This window comes from Sus scrofa, chromosome 3 (genome assembly GCF_054392235.1).
Source record: "Sus scrofa isolate SSC_HxYL_T2T_F1_AM1 chromosome 3, Sscrofa_HxYL_maternal_Yorkshire_Landrace_v2.0, whole genome shotgun sequence".
Taxonomy (NCBI): Eukaryota; Metazoa; Chordata; class Mammalia; order Artiodactyla; family Suidae; genus Sus; species Sus scrofa.
This window is the reverse complement of record NC_139385.1, coordinates 11,070,023-11,092,321: the sequence shown is the minus strand read 5'-3', so window position 1 is coordinate 11,092,321 and position 22,299 is coordinate 11,070,023. Positions and strand designations below refer to the sequence as shown.

At 53.9% G+C, this 22,299-nt stretch overlaps 1 protein-coding gene across 2 annotated transcripts in view; it reads right to left on the bottom strand.

Moving 5' to 3' along the window:
- Positions 1 to 22,299, bottom strand: part of TMEM270 (transmembrane protein 270) — a 147,174-nt gene that overhangs the window by 27,952 nt on the left and 96,923 nt on the right. For both annotated transcript variants that reach the window (XR_014840265.1, XR_014840264.1), the window contains one exon: positions 13,803 to 13,893. The gene's annotated coding sequence lies outside the window, so the exon portion shown is untranslated. The remainder of the gene's footprint in view (positions 1 to 13,802; positions 13,894 to 22,299) is intronic.

Sequence of the window (22,299 nt, the reverse complement as noted above, 5' to 3'; positions counted from 1 at the left end):
TTCCTCAACAACCCCGTGAATACTAGTAATCTCCTTGACTCATCCCCTCAGCCTCAGCCCTTGGGGTTCCTGCTTTGGGCCAAGAAATGAGAACTTGCTTGTTGCAACTGTTTAGGCCTCCTCTCCACTGTGCACACACATGCACCCTGTTTGCCTCTCCCTTCCCTGGGAGGGTATGTCCATTTTGGTTCAAAGCGCCTTCTCTTGGGCACACAGAGCAGAGCCCTAGCACCACAGGTTCCCCAGACATCACTCCTTCTGATGCCCTGGGCTTTTCTGGAGTTGTCTGCAGGCCTAGCTCACCCTGCGCTATGATCACTGTTCCATTTGGAGGCCCAGGCCTCCCACCCTGCCCCTCCTGTGCCAGGCGCCCTCGTGTTTCCTCTGAGTATGTAAATTTCACTCTCATAGTTTGACCAAGGGGTTCCAGGCTGCCCCAAGCCCTCGGCACAGGTAGTCAGTCTCTCTGGACAGGGGGAGAGGTAACAAAGCCCAGGGCACCTGAGCACCTCCCCTTCTCAGCCAGCCCTCCACTTCCCCTGCCTGTGATCCTGCAACCTCATGGTTAGAAACAAATGAGGCGGTGCAGCGGAGGGTTCATCCTGTGGGTCAGTGTTGCTTCAAGACTTACAAAGGGTGTTAGTCTGGGCGGGACGGGACGCAATCTCCAGATGTACCACTGAGAGCCTCCCAGCACTGCTGCTCCATGACCCCTCCAGGCCTCCCTGTCTCCCCTTGAAGAACCGCTATGCCCTCAGCTCCAACAAGTGACACTCTGTCCAGTCTGCCAACAGCTGGACAGAGAGCTTTTGGGAGCTGCCTGGCATTGGCAGACACCTCTACTCACTGATGGCACCCCTAAAACCTTCGGGCTCTGCGTCCCCAAAGTGGATGGTTAGTACATTCCCTCACCCAGGGCTGAAGATGCAAGTGGGGTTCAGGTTTTTTCTGGGCTTCACATGCATGGATGTTCCCAGGGACTTGCCCCAAAACTTTAATCTCACGAGCCTTTGCTCTGGTCCGACTGGACAAGTAGCTGGCTCTTGGGTACCCAGCCTCGTTGCTGCCCAACTAAAGTCTTCACAAGGGAAGAACATGTTTTTAAAACACAAAAAAACCCATCCTGTCTGAACTGAACATTTTCTCCTGCTTGTTCAACACCACCATTTACATTCTTGGGCCGGTCATCAGCCAAGATATTTATAGCACTGCCCTGGCACTCCATCTTGCCTAATTGGCGTGGCCTGACGGGGCCCCCATCTGTCACGGTAAGTGGGCCTTTCACCGGCCTCTAGTGGGCTCTCAGCCGGCCCGGACATTCCCAGGCCTTGGGGGAGGCTGCCCCCTGCTCCAGCCTGCTCCTTGTGCCCCTCACCAGTGGGTCGGGCCCCAGCCAGAGGAGCCCCCAAGAGTGAGTGTGTGAGTGTGTGACACAAATGCCTGTACCGTCCAGCTCCAGGGTGGCGGGGGATCCTTGACAGCATCTTCCCAGACATTCCCAGGCCTCCATGCTGCCTTCAAGCCCCTCTCTCGCCTTCTAGCTTGTAAAGTTGACCCTGTCACCTCACTGCCTCGTGACTTCATGGGCCCCCTGTGTTGTGGGAGGAAGCCTCAACGGCTTCATCAGCCCTGCAAGTACCATCACCATTCACCCCGTGTCACCTGCTGCCTGTTCTTTTGGCTCCAGCCCCAGGGAGTTACATGCCATGTCCCATGAGGGATGGTGCACTCCAGGCCTTTGCACGGGCTCCTTCCTCTGGAGGTTGGCACACTTCCCAACCTCTCGGCCCCTCTGCTCCTCCTCCAGGGCTGCCTTAGATGTCCCTCCTCCATGAAACCTGTGTGCCCTTCCCTCTCCTGCCTCCCCAGCAGGGCTGGGGTCTTCCTCCTTGCACTCCTGCGGTGTCCTGCGCTTCCTGGTCACAGCACGCAGCACATTTATCAGGCTGGAGTGTCCTTGCTTGACCATGAACCCTCCGGGGCCAAGGGCGTGACGTCGCCATGCTCCCGGGTAGCTAGAGAACAACCCTCAGCCCCTGCTGAGAAATCCCTCTATCATTTTGTCCCTAAGGATTAAGCAGTTTTCGTTCCCAAAATACCATTATTTTATCAATTCCAGAACATCAAAGGCACTGTTTTCACGTCTTTGAAATTGGGATGGCGTGTCCTAGCTTAATTATCAGGCGTTTTAACCTTTCCTAATGGGCCATAAAATGATGGCTTGAATCAATGGCTTCTAAGACTTGATGGAATACAGCAAGGGCAGTGATTACATTATGCCACTGAGACAGCACTGTGGTTAGAAGGTCGACCTCTGAGTTGACTAACCTGGGTTCTGAGCTTTCCCTATTCTGGCAGTCCATAGTGGGTGACTCATCCTAGCTCCTGAGCCTTAGTTTCTACATCTGAGAAGTGGAGAAGCACTGATATCACCTCCCTCATCAGGTAGTGGAGATGATTATATTCCAAACGAGAGAGAAAGTGAAATGCTCAATTAGGAATAGCTGCTGAGGAGTTCCCATAGTGGCTCAGCAGAAAAAAAATCTGACTAGCATCCAGGAGGACACAGGTTTGATCCCTGGCCTCAATCAGTGGGTTAAGGGTCCCACGTCGCCATGAGCTATGGTATAGGTCGCAGATGTGGCTCAGATCCCGAGTTGCTGTGGCTGGCAGCTACAGCTCCCACTTGACCCCTAGCCTGGGAACCTCCATATGCCGTGGGTATGGCCCTAAAAAGCAAAAAAAAAAAAAAAAAAAAAAAAGAATAGCTGCTCTTTTCATTTCAGTCATTAATTCCTTCGACAGAGATCTATCTGAGTGCCAACCAGAAGCATTGAGCAAGACAGATGTGTCTCTGCCCTCATGGATCGTAACAGCTTGTTTCCGAGACAGGGTAAATGTACCATTGTAAATTAAGGTAAATTTCTATAAAGGAGACAAACAAGGGCTCTGAAGGAAAGACCTGTGGGATACCTAGTGGGGTGTAGTGGTGAAGAAAGAGAAACACAAGCCAAGACCTGCAGAATGTAAGTGGCCATCTGGCTACAGAACTGCAGGGAAGAGCTTCCAGGCAGAAGGAACAGTATGTGCAAACATGCAGAGAGAAGATTGCACTGGGAAAGTGGAAGGAGGTAAGGTAGTGACAGGTCAGGAGGACCTCATGGCCCATTGAGGGGACGTCAGTTTTGCTCCAGAAGCAATAGGAAGCCATTGGGGAGAGGAGCAATGTAAGCAGAAGGGTGAGATCGGATTCGCATTTTAAGCCAATTCCTCTGGCTCATGTTGGAGAGTGGGCTGGAACAGAGGGGACGCGGGCAGGAGGCTGGTGTTGCTGTCCAGGGGAGAGCGGGTGGTGGCTTGGACACAGTGGTGGCAGTGGGAACAGAAGAAAGTGGATTTGGGATTTATTTTGGAGGTACAGTTGACAAGTCTTGGCAATGGATGGATGTGGGTGGTGAGGAGCAGGAGGATTCAAGGATGCCTCCCAGTTTTCTGGCCTGAGCAACTGGGTGGATGATGGTGCCATTTCCTGAGATGGGGAAGACACAGGGAGGAGCAGGTTGGGGAGGAAATCGAGAGTTTACTTTTGGACGTGTTAGGCTTGAGCTGTTATTTGTCTTGCCTGGTTAATTGCTGACAGAGCTCCATGGACCTCGGAGCTGCAGAGAGGCCAGAAATAGGGACGTCTCGGGCCCAGAAGTGCTCTGGCCACATTAGGTGTTTCAAAGTGCCGAAACTGTTCAGGCATCCTTTATCCTGCCTTCCAAGTGCTGGAGGCCAAGGAGCCTTCCCAGTCCCTACCAGGAAAAAAGTGATCGGCCCCACCCTCTTCCTTCTGCAGCGAAGAGGGACCACGGCCTGGTCAGTGGGGAGGTGTTCAATCTGTTGGGACTGCTCATCCACTGTGAGCTCCAGGATCCGAACCTGTCCCTTCTCTGTCCTCCCTGTCCAGCCCCCACCTACACATCTTGGGTCCTGTCTGCAGAATTCAGTAAACCCACACGGATGGCAGTGCAAATTCCACCTCTTCCATCCACATCTACCAGTTATGAGCTGGGTGGCCCAGGACAAGTATTCTGCATCTGCAAAATGGGGGTGATGGCATGAGTACCCCCATCAGGGGTGCTGTGAGCTTTCTTTGAGCTGATGCTTGCAAGAGATTCCCAGTAAAGCTGATGAAAGGCAAGCACACATGTTGCTGTCCTTCTGATTTATTACTGCCCGACCCCTCACTCAAGCCCACTGTAACGCTCTGAGTGTGGGAACCCCAAGCCAGGACCCCCAGATCATTCCCTTCTTTTACGACCTGCCCCTTTGTGCACCCCAACAAAGCTTTAAGGGTGGGATTCCAGGCAGAGGGAACCAATGGGAAGAGAGGGGGCACTGAGTCACCCCCTGTTGGCACAGGGTGGCCTCTGGGGCCTGCAGGCAGGGCTGGCCTTGTCTGGTGACTGAGGCGAGAGCTGGCAGGGGGCCGGGGAAGGGGGGACAATGGGCCCTTGTCTTTGCCGAGCTTTTTCCTTCCAAGATGCTTCAACCCCTAGACAAATATGACCTCATTCCTCTTCAAGGCTCCAGGACGAAGGGCAGAAACAGGCCTGGAGTTGGACCCACCCACCCCATTTCACAGACTAGAAAACCAAGTCGCTGGAGGAAAGAAGACAAGAGGGCACAGGGGCTCTGGCTAAACTCATGCCCTCCTGGGTCTTGAGTACAGGGACCCAGCCTTCTTGGGTCCTAACCCAGAAGAGGGCCTTGGCCCAGATCAATGGTGGGTAAGCTTTTGGTCAGACAGGCATGACTGGACCCCAGCTCTGCCACTCACAGCTATGCACCCTGAGCAACTCAATCAGCTTCTCTGGGCCTCAGTTTCCACATATGATGGGGTCCTAGCAGTCCTTTCCTGGCAGAGTGTGTCCTTGGACATGACTGACCGAGGGCAAGGCTGCAGACTGGCCTGCCCAAAGCCAAAGAGGGGAAGACCTTCTATGGCAGACAGGTTTTCTTGGCAATGAGAATTAGGGCGCACCTAACCTAAGCCCCCAGGGCCACCAACGCCCCCATCCTCCCCCCTCAGCCACAGGCACTGCAACAGGAGGTGTGGTGGGGGCCTGGCACATCCCTCTGACCAGTTTCTAAAGGACATTTTCAGGTACTGGCCCTGCTGGGTCCTCATACCCCTGCTCGAGGCTGTTCTGACCTCCCATGCTGCTCCCCAGGCCACCCAGAGGGTCTCCCCAGCCTGGCCTCCACCCCCACCTCCACCTGGGGATCTCCCCGGTAGCCCAGCGCCCCCTCTAAAAGTGGGATCGTGGTAATCCACAGAGATGTGCAGCTCAGGTGAGAGCAGGGATTCTCCAGAGCCAGCACAGGAGGGGCCAAGGGTTGGGGCTTGTATTGTTCATGGCAAGAGGCATTCTCAAAGGTCATTTAGGACAACTTCCTACTCAGATGGAGAAAGTGAGACCCAGAGACAGTCTGTTCTCAGCCTGGCCACAGAGCTCAGCCATGGGAGGGCCCAGCCCAGAACCCTACCTCTGGGCTCTGTGTTAGAGGCTGCTGAATCATGTCCCTTCCTGTGTGACTGGTGCCTAGATGGCTGTCCCCGGGAGCTCAAGGACCTAGGTGAGGGATGCAGGCGACTGGGGCTGGGGCCCTCCTGGAGGCGGCCCAGGCTCAAGCCTTTTCCTTGGCCCCAGCTTTCACCACGGCTATGTTCCCAGTGAGATAAACAAGGGATCAGTGGGAGCAAAATGAATGAAGTAACAGGGAAGATATGAGTGGCCTCACCCAGCCCCCAGCCCACCCCGCCTGCTGCCCAACAAGGAGGGCTTTGGAAGAGACCGGACCCACCCACACCCCCAGCCTCAGCCAGTGCCAGGCACCAAGGGAGCTCAGCCCCAGCCAAACCTCGGCTGATCCCCAGCTCAGGACATAAGCTCCTCTCAGAGCCCCCGGCCCTCCCTGGGCTCTGTCCCTGGGCCCCACCCTCTTCCCTGGCCTCCTCAGCCCCTAGCCCTCACTGAGCAGGGATTATTTCAAGTCTGGATCCTTGGTGATTCCTTGTGCAAACTCATGGAGCCCTCGAGCTATCTGGGCAGCGTGAGGTCTGCCGTCCTGGTCCAGCTGGGTTGGGGGTTCGGCCCAGTACAGTCCATCCATGTCTCGGGGCACCCACTGAGCCTCAGCCTGTGAGTGGAGGAAAAGCCCAAGGCCTCTCCAACCCTGGTGCCAGTGTCCTGAGTGGAGCCTTGGAACTCTGGGGGCATCTCTGGGGCCAGATGGGACGTTGGCGTTGCTGACCTGGCCTGGACACCGACCAAGCTGGACACCGACCCAGGCACCCTCCCCTGCTGGGATGCAGACAAAGAGTGAGTGTCAGCTGGGCAGGGCTCTGCCTGCTGGCTATGGAGCCAGGCTTCCTGCTGTAGGGATCCAGGCCTACAGCCCCAACCAGGGACCCCACAGGCTCACCCAGTCCACAGATGGCCTTGAGGGGGAAAAACTACCGCAAAAAGGAAAAGTTAAGTTCTGACGTCAAAGACTTGCCCAGAGCCAGGGGCCTAAACATCACCTGCCAGAACAAGGGGATGGAACACAGGATCACAGGACACATGGCCAGTCCTGCATGTGTGGCACACCGGGTACACAGGTGTGAGAATTGCCAGCTCTCTCTGGAACCAGGGCCCAGAGCCCCTCTGGCCAGCAGTTTATCTGCCTTGTGGGGCTGCTGGTTCCCCAGGCTGCTCTCCCTGGAGAGTAAACAGGCAGGGGCTAGATCTCAGAGTTGATGCTAAACACACCCCACCACAGCAGACAGACGTGGGAGGCGCCCTGAAGAGGCCAGCTCTGTTTGAGCAGAGTGGCGATGAGGTGACCTCTGACTCCCTGCCAGAAAGCCACTTAGCGGGAGCTGCAGGCACACCGGAGACACCCAATCTATCAGCACCAGCCACGTGATGGGCCGGCCTCCAGCCATGGCCATGAAGGGAGCCACCAGAAGGGGGCCAGTCTCGGCTCAGTGCCCTAGCTCTGAAGCAGGAGGGGGCTAAGTTCACCATCCTAAGGGAACCACCTTGCTTGGTGACAAGCTGGAGTCTTCAAAGCTGGTTCACCAGCCACCCCAGGCTGTCTTCTCTATCCTCTGCCCAAGGAGCACCTGGGGAGGCTTACCCTGAGCATCAAGGTCAAGGTCCCAGGCCTGTGCCTTGGCCACTTACCAACTGTGTGGTGGCGGCAGGCAGCTCCACTCACTACTGACCTTGATTTTCCTTCCCCACAAAATGGACTAAAAATCACCTCTTTGAGGGATGATGATAGAGTGATACACTGAGGGGCTCCTGGGAGGAGGGCAGGAGAAAACTGGGATGTTTATCCCAGCTAGCTTCCTGCCTGGTCCTGACTTTGCCAGAGTCTGAGCTCCGGCGTGGGGTAGGGGCTCCCACGGCATGGTCCCAGCTCACGGTTGACCTTCCCTTCCCGTGCCGCTGCAGGCCTGGGGGCAGTGGGTAACATGTCGGGCCTCTGCAACCCTCTCAGTTTCCTTGCCCCACCCCCACCTCTTTCTGCACACTCTTCCTAAAGCTGCTTCTATTAATCCCTTTGGGTGTATCACTGACCTCCTGCCAAGACCTTCCTGGTACAGAACCCAATCCAGAGCACAGGGCCTGCAGGACAAATACTGTTTACACCCAGAACCTTCCTCACCTCCACCAAGCTGGGAACTGGGTCCTTTAGCCCTGAGACCCTACGACCAGCACAGAGAGGGGACCCTGCCATCAGAGGACGACTGAGCCTCTGCTGCCCACCCTGTGAGCTGAGACTCGTGCTGGCTGCGCTGCAGGCCTTGAAAAGGATGGCCCAGGGCAGTGCTTTGTGACCTCAGGGGCCACAGGCTGATGGGATGGAAATGGAAAGAAAGTGGGGGACAGGAGGGATGTGAGGGAAACGGGGACTGTGTGGCTTCAGGCAGCCATTCCCAGCTGTGCCCTCTGGGGGAGTAGGGGCACCCAGGCCTTGGAGAGTAGCATGTCAAAGCACCGTGACTCCTTGTCAACATCAAGCCCCCTTCCTCCCAGCTGTGGGAAAGAAGGCCACATCTACACTTTCCTGAAAAACCAGAGCCCACCCTCCCACTGCTGTTTCTAACACCTCTGGGAAGCAGTTTGCCGCTGGGACCTGCTTCCCTGGTCACACCTCAGAATCTGGCCAGCGCAGACCTCAAGTCCTTGCTGCCTGCAGCTTCCCAACTCATGTTCTGGTCCTGCCCTGAGCATCTGGTCCTGCCCTGAGCCCAGGTCATCTGATCCCTTCTGTCCACCTCATATCACTCTGCACCTTCTGGCCTAGCACTTCACCCCTCCCACTGCTCCTGCTCTCCCAAGCCTGGCCTCTGGGCTTCTGGAATCTTGGTCCCTATTTCTAGCCTATTCTGGTTTCAAAGGAAAGCTGGTTCCTGCCAAACTCCTGCCTCCCAGCTTCTCAACCACCGCTTCAAACTAGAAAGATGGAGTACGCAATCTCCTTGCCTCCTGATGCCTTTTCCAAGCCATTCTTCCACCCTGAACCCAAGGCTCAGGTCTTCTGGCTAAGCCACTCTCTCCTTTGCCTCATCTCCCAACCTCCTGGTCACCCGCCCTTCCCAGGAGGTGATGGCTTCTAGTTTGCATGCTTCACCTGTGGCCCAGGCCCCGTGTCTCCTGCTGCCCAAGGACAGGATGGACAGCGTGCAGACTTCTAATCTATTTCTGCCCCCTACTCCCATCCAACCCTGGACAGTGTCACCACCTACACTGTTCCCATTCTGTAACTGTCGCCTTGTGACACAGCATCTTGACCTCTTGGCTTCCACTCCCACTCTCCCCCCATTGCATCAGGATCTGCAGTCTGTGGACTCGAATGTTTTCCACCATCTTTGGCCCTCACCACCTTCCTTCTCCGGACCAGATTCCACCTCTCCATTGCTGTATCAGACAGGAAAAGGCTGGATCATGAGTGATGGAAAATCCAAAATAAAAGTACATCAAACAAGCAGAGATTTATCTCTAAAAAGAGTTTAGAGAAATATATTCAAGGGTCACAGGGGAGCTTCAAGAGTCATTAGGATCCTTCCTTCTTGCTTCCCTGCTATCTTTAGCATCAACATAAGACATCCATCTCACAGCCCAAAATGACTGTCCAAGCTCCAGTCATCACATCCTCATTCCAGTCATGAAGACGAAGGAAGCACAACTCCTTCCACTTCAATCACCACTTCTGCTTTCATCTCTTTTTGAACATTACAAAAATGGAGTCACATAGTATATATATCTTTGTGCCGAGTTTTTCTCAGTAACATGTTTCTGACTCATCCGTGTTTTGTGTGAATCAAGAGTTAGCTCTCTTTTACAGCTGTATCAATTCCATTGTATGGATATACAATTCATTTATCTATTCTCTGCAGATGGACATGTGGGTTGTTTATGGCTTGGGGCATTACAAATTAAACTGTCTTGAGTATTCCTTTTTTTTTTTTTTTGCTTTTTAGGGCCATAGGTGCAGCATATGGAGATTCTAGGCTAGGGGTCGAATCAGAGCTGTAGTGCTGGCCTACACCACAACCACAGCAACGCCAGATCCAAGCTGTGTCTGCAACCTACACCACAGCTCATGGCAATGCCAGATCCTTAACCCAATGAGCGAGGCCAGGGGTTGAACCTGCATCCTCATGGATCCTAGTCAGATTCGTTTCTGCTGCACCACGACGGGGAACTCCTGTCTTGAGTATTCTCATTCAGGTCTTCTGGTTGGACCTGTAAACTAACTTCTCATGGCTATACAACTAGAAATGAAACTGTTGGGTCAGAAAGGAGATGCCGTCCGTGGGTGTGGCCCTGAAACGTAAAAAAAAAAAAAAAAAAAAAAAAAAGAAGGTAGATGCATGTTTAAATTTATGAGAAACTGCTGAAGAGTTTTCCAAAGTGGCAGATCATTTTAGGCTTCCTCCAGCATCCTGTGAGTATAAAATGCCCCATATTCTGTCAATACTTGGAATTATCAGGATTTTTCATTTTGGCCATTCTGGGAGATATATGGGAGGGTCTTGTTGTGGCTTTAATTTATATCTCCCTGGCGGCTTGGTCCCTTGTCCTCTTCTCACTCCACACACCCTCCTCTGGGGAGCTCCTCTTCTCCAAAAATGTCAATTACCATCCCCAGCGATGGGTATCAACCCTGGCTGCATGTCAGAATCCCCTGGATGCTTTAGGAAAATTCCAGTGCCAAGCAGAATCCTTCCTCAGAGATCCAGCTGCTCTAGGGGTGGGGCTCAGGCATCAGTATTTCTTAAAAGCTTTTAATTTTACTCATATTAATATAAGCCAACATTGCAAACCACCAGGAGAGATGCTAGTGACTCCCAAATCCTGTCTGTCTTCACATGATGGCCCCCCAGCACCACAAACTCGGCACCCCAAGTCTGAATGCATTTTGCTCTCTCCCTTGAGACCTGCACTCTGGCAGCATTTACTTGAGCTGGAACCACAGTGGTCATTTTCGGTTGCTTAACCTCCCCCACCTCAGATATCCTCAGGGTCTGGCCACCTACCTTCTGAAGTCCTCCTGAATCGATCCACTTTTCTCCACCCCAGTGCCTCCAACAACGTGGGGTACAGGGAACTTTATTTCTCCCTTTATGGGGCTTAAAATTTAGCCAAAGATGAGTGAACATGGGCGTAAATGAGTGAACAAATGATGATGGATTTACTACTCCATCCAGTCCTGGACATGACGCCTGGACAACACCTCTCTGGTTGCCTGCTATAATCTGTATGTTTGTTTGTTTTACAGCTTTATTGAGGTTCAACTGACATGTATTAGCAGCAATGATCTGAAATGTATGATTTCTATGTTATGAGGTACACACCCATGACACTGCCATATTGAAGATATGAACACACACATCCATTACTCACCGGTGTCCCCCTGCCCCTTTTCAGTCCCTCCATCCACCCTTCCACCCAAATAACTCGCTTTAAATTTGCTGCATTTTCTACAATTTTGCATATTCTTTTTCTACCTGGCTTCTTTTACTCAGAATGATTATTCTGAGATGGGTCCATGTTGTAGCTTGTATCAAGAGCTCATTCTTTTTTATCGCTGGGTCTTACTCCACTGTATAATTATATATCAATGTGTTTATTCGTTCATTCACCCATTAATGGACATTTGGGTTGCTTTCAGTTTGGGGCTTTTACAAATAACGTTGCTATGAATACTTATGTATAATTTTTTGGGTGGATAGATACATTCATTTCTCTTGGGAAATACCTATAATTGGAATAGCTGTGTCATGAGGTACGTGTGTGTTCAGCATCTTAAGGAACTGCCACTCTTGTTTTCCGAAGTAGTTGTTCCATTTTACAATCCCATCAGCCATGAATGAGGCTTCCTGTTTTGGTCTGTTTTTCAAATTGGATGTCCGTCTTACTACGGAGTTGTAAAATTTCTCCAAATATTCTTTGTTGGGTATATGGGGGTTTTTGTTTGTTTGTTTGTTTTTGTCTTTTTGCCTTTTCTAGGGCTGCTCCCACAGCATATGGAGAGTCCCAGGCTAAAGGTCCAATCAGAGCCATAGCCACCAGCCTACGCCAGAGGCGCAGCAACGCCGAATCCGAGCCATGTCCGCAACCCACACCACAGCACATGGCAACGCCGGATCCTCAACCCACTGAGCAAGTCCAGGGATTGAACCCGCAACCTCATGGTTCCTAGTCGGATTCGTTAACCACTGCACCATGACGGGAACTCCTGTTGGGTATGTGTTTTTTAAAAATTCATAGTCTGTATCTTGCCTTCATCATTGTCTTAGAAGACTTTTGCATTTTAATGAAGTTCAATTTATCCTTTTTCTTTATTGTTTATGCTTTTTGTGTTGCATTTCAGAAATTTTTGCCAAGTCCAAGGTAATTAAGATTTTCTTCTAGAAGTTTCATAGTTTTAGCTCTTACAGGTAGATCTGTGATTCGTTTTGTATTAATTTCCATATGGTAGGAGGTAGGGTGACTTCTACTAATCTTACTCTTCTTCCAATAGACTCCTCTCATCGAAGGATGGTTTTTACCAAAATTCAAATCTTATCATATCACTCCTCTGCTTAAACTATTTTCCACAGGCCAACTTCAGCTTCTCTAGCCCAGCTTCATAGGTACCTTAGCTCACAGCTGGCCCCAGACAACTTCTCCGGCTTGTATCTCCTGTTCTATCAACCCCACAAGCAGTTTCTCAAATATATCAAACACCTCTCTCTTGCTTCTGAGTTTGAACATGTTGTTCCTTCTGCCTGGAAGTTCCCACCACCCCATCCCCTCTGGCACCATAAACTTTGAGAATTTCCTGCGGTTCATTAGGGACTGGCAGATGTTGCCCCTCCCCCAGGAGCCTCGATCCAGGGCAGCTGGTGCCTCCGAGTACCCATATCATGCTGAACACCTAGATCATCATTATCTAGTTACCTGCCTGTTTCCCCCTCTAGAACCAGCTCTCTCCAGGCAAGGGCAACAGCCCCTCACTCTGGGCCACCATCAAAATATTTAGCGATTTGTGCCACCTTTCCAGGAGAGACCAACTGAAAATCAGCCTGTTCTTTATCTGTGCCCTCCGTGGCATGAAGGAGGCCTGGAACAGCTGGGGAGTGAGTGACCCTAAGTGTTACCCCTGCACAGCTTCCCCTGAACCTGGACATTTAGTTTCCAGGACCCAGTGACCTCAGGTCTGTTTCCTTGGGGGCATTTGGGAAAAGGAGGAGCCAGGCTTGGGAAGGAGAGAGTAAAGGGAAGCAGAAACTAAGGGTTTGGCAAGGCAGGTTGGGGAAGTTGAGGACAAACGGGCCCAGGGCCTTAGGATGGGGTAGGTGGGGGCCTGAGGAAGGGTTCAGGGGGCGGTCCCCCAAGAGTTCCCACGTGAGGCCACAGGGCCCTTGGGCAGCTGCAGGACTTTTACATGGTCTAGGCTGCTCCGGCCAGGCGAGGGGGTGAACCTGAGGTCGCCCCAAGCCTCTTGCCGCACTCTCAAATAGCCAGCTGCTTGCCCCAGGAGACCTGGGAAGCCAAGTCAATAACTTGAAACCATAAAATCTCGAAGGCGTTGAATGCTTGGACGGAAGAGCAGACGCAGCAAATGGAGCCTTTTCCCAGGCAGCTCGTGTGGAACCAGCAAAACAGATTTATGAGCGTCTGGTTGAAACAGGGTTGTGGGGGTTGGGGCTAGTCTGAGACGTGAATGTTTCTAGTGCACAGGAAAGACGATAAGTGGAAATTAATTGCATGGTCCCCAAGACCATGATTTAAGATGCGTGAAACGCTGCCTCTCTTTCGTGTGCTTTGTTACGGTGTCATTTGGAGGAACATAAATGCATTTATTGGTGATTTTATGGGCTCTCCCAAGACCTTCAACCCTCAACCCTCTGTTCTCTGAAAGGCGGGTGATCAGAGAGATGTTGGCCTCTGTGTGAGTATGGGGTGGGTGGGCAGAGAGCCCGTCCTTGGCCAGGACCGCGGACTCCCAGATGGATCCGCATGGCCTGCCTTGGAGTCACAGGGCATGCTAATTGTCTCTGTAGACTCTGGACAGACCTCCAGGCTTCAAGCATGCATGGATTCACACACGTGCACAGTGCAGCCTTTCCTGAGTGGCCGGCGTGACCACAGGGAGGGATGAGGAGCTGAGCTCTCCAGAACCATCCCCGCCTCCAACCTGGATCTTGAGGAATCGGCTCATTTATGGGGACAGGGGACCCACTACAGAGCCTCCCATCCTCCACGTACCTTTCAGCACCATCCAGGAAGACGCTGACTCAATTCCTCAGGCAATCTCGGCTGGTGTGGCACAGGCAGAAGCTTCTTAGTCCAAGGCAGCCTGGGGTGGATGAGGGGAGCAGAGATTATCCAGGCCTGATCACCTCAAGCTCTGAGGGTGCCCCCTGCCCACCCAGGTTAGTGGCAATGGGTGAGCTGAGGTCAGAAGGCCCAGGAGATCCCTGTCCCCTTGGAGGCTCCATATTCCTGGGGGTGACCCTTCTACCTCCCCAGGGCACCCCTGCGCTGCCCCTGCCTCAGCTACAACCACCCAGTCTGTCAGTTTCTCATTCAGCCCCAGAGGGCTGGTCCTCAGTCTCCAGATTCCTGGTTCTGGTGCCAAGGGGAGCACCGGGGAACACAGGAACACTGCTGCAGCTCTCAGAAAGGGAGACCCTGGGAATCCAGCCATGTTGTGGGGCAGGAATCCTAGGCAGGTGGCATTGGGAACTGACGTCTCCAAGGAGTTTACAAACCTTCCAGGCCTATTCTTGGGAGCCCTGGGCAGTGGTCATTCGACCGCCACTGTCAGCCCCTAGGGCTCCAGTCCCGAGGGACAGGGGTGTGCTTGGGAAGTGCTATGCAGTGCTGCCTGGCTGTTGGCAACCCATAAAGAATGAGCAAGATCAACAAAGCTCTGCCGTCTTACACACCACCCACCTCGATGCCTGGCCACGTCCTCCCCTCATGCCTACTTCCTGGCCTGGAGAGCTCCAGGCCACCGGCCACAGTCTCCCCTGGTCACAACAGGGAGGAGGCTGGCAGGAGGCCTCAACCCATGGCTACACAGCTACATGAGCACTCCGGTACCCCCAGTTTCTAGAGATGGGGGCGCCAACCTTTGTCATCAAAGAATCCAGGTCAAGGTGTGACCTCAGGTTATCAGCTGTACCTGGCCTCAGGGTGTCTGAGATCTGCCCCCTTATTTTGTTTCTTAGTAGACAGAAGAGATGGGCCCGAGTGGCCACCTGGGTCCCTTGTTCACCTCTTGGGTCCTCGCAGTGATGACCACTCTTAGTGCACCTGTGATGGAAAACTAGGCCTGCTGGGGAGTGTTCTGTCCAGCCCTATAGAGAAGCTTTTTCACCAGAAGATGAATGGCGGTACTTCAGGGGACTCACTGAACTTTACCTGCATGTGTACGCGTGTGTTTTTCTGGGAAGAGCCTCAAAGATTAACAACTACAGCTCAGGGAAAGAGGGACAGAGGGACAGACAAGCCTTCTAGATGCCCAAAGGCATGCTGTGAGGTCAGTATCAAAATAGCCTCCCTTTTGCCCACAAGGAAACTGAGACCGAGACAGATGAGGGACTTGACCTGTGAGAGAGGGGCAGCCTGGGTGCCCGGTCTGGAGGTCTGTGGGCATTCACATCCTTAGCTCTCCAGGTCCTAGCATAACAGCAGAGACAGGGCAACAGCTGGCAGGCTCACGGGGTGAGTGAGCGTGTAAGCATGTGTCTGTGCACACACCCTCCCCAACTCTCAACACACAAACACAAGCATGCAGGTGCACGCACACATGCATATACTCAAATGCACAGAAATACACACTTCCCACCCTGCTCCTCCGATGAGCCCTTGCTGTGGGTGATAAGCCCTCCCACCGCTGTTGCAGATGGGCAAGTTTCAAGGAAATGATGGATGAGGAGCCCAGGGCCCAGAGCCTGAGCGATGAGAGAGGCCTCAGCAGGATGGCATGCAGGCCCTGTCCAGACTGGGGCGTCACCCAGAGTAAAATCATGAGGCAAACACAGTGAGGCTGTAAACATGGGCAGACAATAGGGGAGACAGGCCCTGGGGTTCCATAAAGAGCGTCCAGCCCGGCCCGGCTTGGCTCAGGGGCGGAGAGGACTGCAGGCGGGGGGCTGCTCTGGGCTTGGCTGGGACGGCTGTCTCGGGCCACGGCTGGCCGGTCCAGCTCTGAGTTGGCTGGGAGGCCTGGCCTCCACACAATAAACAACAGAGAAAGATAAATCGCAAATGTGTCTGGAACTGGTGGGGAGTGGGGAGAGGTACATGGGGGTCACCAGGGGGGCCTGTCTCCTTCCTTGGCTGCCAGCGTTCCCCACCCCCCCCCGCCGGGAGGAGGGCCCAGGGCTCCAGGGGAGCCTTAGTCCCAGAGCCCAGAGGACTGCTGGGGGTCAGGGGTGGTGGGACCAGAGAGAAGACGTATTGAGTACGTGGGGCCACAGGACCTTTGAGGCGAATTTCCACCTGGAAAATTCCAAAGGCGTGTGAGGGCTCAGTGTTGAGTGGAAGGGCCGGAGGCCAGGCTGGAGGCTTCAGGTTGGGGCAAGGAGACCTTAGGGAACCCAGAGAGTCATCTGAGCCATCGGCCACTTTGGGCCCCCTACCCCAGCCAGGCCAAAAGTGTCCTTTTCCCTGCCAGAAAAAGAAACAAGCATAGCAGCAGAGACTTTCCTTTCCTTTTCTCATCCCTGCGTCCTCCCAACACAACCTTGAAATATCTCCCTCTCCCCGGCCACTTCACACACTCATGACAACTCCACCTGCTACCCGACTCCTCAGACTCAAACTTTTGCATTCTGAAGTTTGGTGTATAGTCTGTACGGTCTCTGGGCACCTCCTAAGTGCAGGCCCCAAATGGCTATCACCGTGGTTCCCCTGCCGCAGGTCCCACCTCAATTGCCCAAGCCAGAACTCAGGGGCCTGGGCCTGACTCCCCATCCTCCCTCCTCCACCAGGCCCAGCAACTCCACCTCCCCAAACAGCCCCACCTGTGCCCTCTCAACCACCCACCGCCACTCAGCAGGCTTCTGTCCCTCGTGGTCCACACAGCAGCTAGAAGGATCTGTGAGAATCACCCATCTGACCCTCCTGCTCTCCTCTCCTACTTCTCACAATCCCCAGGACAAAAGCCCAGGCTTAGGGTGTCACAGGGCCCGCCACAACTCATCCATTATTTTCCCTCCTCTACCATTTGACATCCACCACCCTCGGGACCATTTGTAGCGTCCTTAGTTCGCCATGCTTCCCTCGCCATCACGTACTTCCAGAATGTTCTTGCAAGCATCCTCTCTCTTAGTCTGAGCAAGAGTCATTGCTGTGCCTCGTGAAGGTGGCATGAAGGAGGAGACATGGACCCACCCTGGAACTTCAGTTAGTCTGATGGGGGGAGACAAAGACTTGGCTCAGAAAGTCTAGTGTGGGGGCTGTGCAAGGTCCTGCTCTGAGAAGCCCCAGTCAGAGGAGGGAGATGTCACCTTGCCCTGGTTGCTGTGACCTGAGGGGAGAGGTAGCCCTTCTCTGACAAACCTCTATTCATCAGGCCTCCCTCAGAAAGGTCAGCAGGAGTGGGCCTGGCCCCAGGTACCTTTGGCTCTGTGCAGGACCTGCCAACACAGGGCACAAGCCTGCATCCGCCTGCAGGAAGCCAGTATCCAGGCAATGCCAGAGGGATGCCAGGCACAGGGCCAGGCCCAACGACAGCCTTGGCCCTGCCAGCAGCTGCAGGGCCAATGCTGGGCATACCCAGTCCAGGCCCTGCTGGGATGCTGAGGAGTGTAGAGGGCAGGAGCCATGGCAGCTGGTGGGCAGGAAGGGCAGGTGGGCACCCTTGGGCTGCCCCTTCTCCCAGGGCAGAGACCTCTAGGACCACTCTGCTGCCCTCACGTTCCCACCCAGGATGGCTTCTACAGGCTGAGGGATCCCAACTCCCCGATTCTTTGAGAATAGGTCCCAAATGTCCCACATAGAACCAGAAGCTCCCCAAAGAAGGAAAGGGTGGAGAGTAACCATCTATCGAGCAGCCACTATATGCTTTACCAGCACCACCTCATCGCCTAAAAACTCTAAAGGAAAATGTTATAGCTCACAGCACGTGAGCGGTTTACCTGGGACACATAGCCAGGAAGTGGGAGAACTTACAGTCACTCCCACGCTGTCCCATGCACTAGGTAACGCAAAACAAGTCTCCCTGGGATGAGAGCAGGTCTCTCCATTCAGACACCAATCATCTGTGCCTCCTTCCCCTTGCCTCTCAGGTCCTGTCAGCTGCCTCCAAACACTGCGGTTTTAAGCATAGCTGCCCACGGCTGTCCTGCTTGAGAATGTTGTCCAGTCTTCCAAGAACATCTCAAAAGTGTACGGATGGATGAATGGATGGATGAATGCACTTCCTGCATCCTCTCTCTGGGGCAGACCCTGAGCCGGGCACTGGGACTACAGGAGGAAAGAGGGTTGATTCCTGCTACTACAACGGAATATTCCTACTACAAGGAATATTCCGTTGTAGTAGGCAAGGCAGGCTAAGACCCAAATCAGTGCCCATGAGCATAGCAATAAGGGTGGCACATGGATGCGCCACATCACGGCAAGTCCCCCAGGCCAAAGGAGTCAGCAGGAATGCTTCATGAAGGGTGCGTGTTTTAGCCAAATCTGTGGGAAGAACTTTCTAGGCCTGGGACTGAGGAGGTGCTACTGAACGGGGATCAGAGACATTGCACCTGGAAGGGAGACTGGGGCCCAGAGAGCATGGATGCCTGGGACACCAGGCACCTTGACAACTGGCTAAGGAGCTGGAACTTTCTTTGCAGTCACACGGAGCCAGGGAAGACATAAGGCTCGGGGTGACATGGCCCCAAATGCCACTTACACAAGCCTACCCTGACTACCAATGGGGCTTGAGAGGCAGGTCTGGGGGAAGGGGGTAGGTCTCTGGCAGAGGCTGGTGAATGACTGCACAAAGGATGGAGAGGTCTCTCCGGGAGCAATGACCATGTGGCTGTCATTAGAGGGCTGCCAGGACTCTGGTGGGGACTGAGGAGCTGGCAGGTTCAGCCACTGAGACAGGACCTACAGAGGAGGACCAGGGGAAGCAACTGGCAGCAACCCGGGGGCCATCCAGCAGGGGATGGTTAGGTATGAGGACCTCAGACTGCCTTTTACCTGGAAATTCCCTCCCCAGGTGCCCAGTCACTGCCTAGGCCCCAGCCCCCCATTCCACCTCAGATAGCTTTCCCCTGCATGGGTGGTGGAAGGGGGACACTCCTTTGCCTAGGCAGCCCAGAGCCCAATCCTGGCCAGTGGCAGGCCTAGAGGCCCTGGGCCTCCAGTTCAGTAAGGCCGGGTGTCCATGGCAGATCCCATGGCTGGCCACACTGGGCTATAGAACTGGAGCCCGCTTGTGGATGGCACTCCAAGCATCCAGGCCCACTGGCGTAGGGAGCTGTGCCAGGGCCTCGGGGAGAGAGGGTGGCGGCCCCAGGAGCTTGGGCGTTCTGGCCGCCGGCAGTGCAGCAGGCAAGAGGCCCTGGCGAGGGAGCAAGCTGGACTGTGGGTGGCAGGGAGCCCTGGCCCGCACGCAGCTGGCTGTGGCCACAGCTGCTCATCCTGTTTTCCACTCCTCCCCAAATCACCATCCAGCTCATCCCTTTCCCCCACAGGCTCTGGTCAAGTACATGGAGACAGGGGGCTTTAGCATGAGTCTCACAAGGGGGTATCTAACAGACACCCCTTGCATCCAACTCCAGCCCTGCTCTAGCAAAGCACCTGGGTAGGTGATTTAACTTCACTGAGCCTCAGTTTCTCCACTAAAAAAATGAGGATCCTAACCTGACGCAGTGCCCAGACTCTAGCTGGGCCTCACTAAAGGGCAGATGACAATGCACCAGGCAGTGACCCCCAGAAGGATCATGGCACAGGAGGGAGAGTCTCCCGAAAGATCTGTGGCCAGGAATTCTCACATTGTTGGGTCACTCTCTTGATTGCTCTTTCTCTTTTTCTTTTTAGGGCCACACCCACAGCATATGGAAATTCCCAGGCTACGGGTCAAATTGGGGCTGTGGCTGCTGGCCTACATCACAGCCACAGCAATGCCAGATTTGAGCCGTGTCTGTGACCTACAGCATAGTTCATGGCAACACTGGATCCTTAACCCACTGAGCGAGGCCAGGGATTGAACCCACATCCTCATGGATACTAGTTGGATTTGTTACCGCTTAGCCACAATGGGAACTCCTCTTGATCATTCTCTTGAAGTCCTCGTCTAGAGAGGGACCCATAACAAGGACACCTTGTCCCTTTTGAACAACAAAGTCTAGGACGTCAGCCAGCACTTGACCACCAGACTTTGTGACATTCAACAGTTGTGATGATGATCAGAATGACCCCTCCCAATCCTTGCTCTGGCAGGAAGGAAGAATTCTGGTGACAGCCCTGATTCTGCCCTTGCCTGGCCCTTTGGCTCTGCTTCTCTTTTGAACTAGGTGGATACACTGATGGCCTCCAAGGACCCTTCGGCCCTCAGTTTTCAGGATCCAGGATCCTTTGTACTCAGTCTACCCTCTTTGACCAACACGGGCCATGCTCCCTCGAGTCTCCAATACTTGCTCAGTTTCCCTTAACTGGGATGCCATCTTCCTTGCCTCTGGTGGCCCAAGACCCCATGGCTCCCTAACATCTACCCAGCCTACCCTTTCTGGGGCACTTGCCCCAAGTTTGTCAAGGACTTTCTCCTGAGCCCTGCAGGCAGGCCTGGAACAGCACACACACTCTAGCTGGGCTCTCCTGCCAGGGCCCCGTCTTCTCCCCTCCCCAGCCCAGGCCATGGGCTCCAGGGCAGGAGACTCCATGTCCCTGTGTGGCCCTCACAGTCTGGGCAGATGCTCCCAAGTCAACAGGAACTCTGAAAAGGAACCAGAACGCCCGTGGCCTGGCTCCCAATCCTTGCTCTGTCACTTTTGAGCAATTGACCTCAGCAATTCTCCTTGCCGACTCCCCACCACCTACCCATACACTGCCAGCTCTGCATCCCCCACTGCAAAGTGGAGCAACAACACCCATGCAGGCCTCAGGCTCTGGTAAGAATCTAAACTAAGTGCTGTCCGTGGATGAGCTCAGTTAATCTTCACAGCAGTCTTAAGAGGTAAAGTCTAGAGTTTACCTCCGCTTACAGATGAGGCAATGGAAGATCTGCAGGAAGAATGAATGATTTCCTCAAGATCTCAGAACTGCTAAGAGGTGGAAGCTGGAAATGACCCAAGTGGGCTGGATGGGGTGACCTGCTGGGCAGCACACCCTTGGGGAAGCGGAGGCTGCAGACACATTTTGCATCTGTCAAGAGCTCTCCATGGAGAAAGGGAGGGTTGCTCTTGAAGAGGCGGGCCCAAAGAGAAGCAGTGACTTTTGGACGCCACGCTGAGTCCATGGCACAGCCAGAGTGCTTCCAGCTTCGGGCTCTTCCCCTACCCTGGGATCTCCTGCTGTCTCTGAGGTTACATGTGAGGACAAGCTCCTTGGCCCCAGGGCACATCAACCAGGTGGCCCTGACGGTAAGCTGCCCCTGGATTCTCAGGCATTGGCTGCACAGACTCTAGGCCAGTCAGCCCAGACCTCTACCATAACTGCACAAGATAAGAGTTCAACTCACAGGCAAATGTGAGCCACAAGGCAGCTGGGACCTTGGTTCTGGCCAAACTCCACCTCTCCAGACACAGGCCTGGTTGTTAAGAAATGTCTAGTGACATCAGGGGCCTAACCTGGGAGCTGGGTGGGTAGCAGTGGTGGTGATGGTAGAGGTGGTGCGGTTGGTGAAGGTGAAGATGGAGGTCAGGGTGGAGGAAATTACAGAGGTGATGAAGAAACTGGCACTGACGATGGTGGTGGTGACGACAGAGCTGGTGAAGACGGCAGGGATGGGGCTAGAGTGATGGTGATGGTAGATGTGGTAGAGAGAACGGAGGTGATGATGTTGAAAATGATGGGAATGACAGAGATGTGGTGGCGAGGGTGCTGGTAATGGGGATGCTGCTGTGGCCAGTGAAACTGGAGGCAAGAGTAGCCATGAAACTAACAGCCAGAGAACTGTTGCAAGGACTCTCCACCAAACACGCAAGTTCCCAGGACCCTCCACCAAACACAGAAGTTCCTCTAGCCATAACTTTATTATAGTTTCCGAAGCCCCTCTGACCAGTCAGTGTCACCAATGAGCATCTAGCTCCAGATAACAGGATGGGGAGGAAGGGGATCCAGTTGCCTCCCAAGAATTAGCTAATGTGAATGAAGCGTCAGGAATGACTCAGGCAGCTGACTGGGTAGGGGTTTCCAACTCAGTGAGAGGCCTAGTGACTGGGGTGCCAGATAGTCGGGAGGTGGCCTGGGGACAGGCCCTCCTGTTCAAGGGAGGAAGCAAGGCCCTCGCCACAGTCGGCAGGAAAGCAAAGGCTCTACTGGGTGAGTGCAGAGCAGCCCTGAGCCCCCAGGCCACTACAATGGGGAGACAAGAGCCCAGCAGAGGGTCTGCTGAGAATAACACTGGACAGGCAAAAGGGGCACATTGGGTACCAGCACTAGGTAGGTTTCTGAGCAGGCAGGTGTTGCCAGGAATGGGATAATGAAGTTGATGGAAGTATCTGAGACTGAGGGGCCTTGGGGGTCTTGCTAGCAGCAAGGGTGAAGCAATGGTGGCAAGAGGATTCCAGAAGCGGTCCGAGCATGTGTTCTGAGG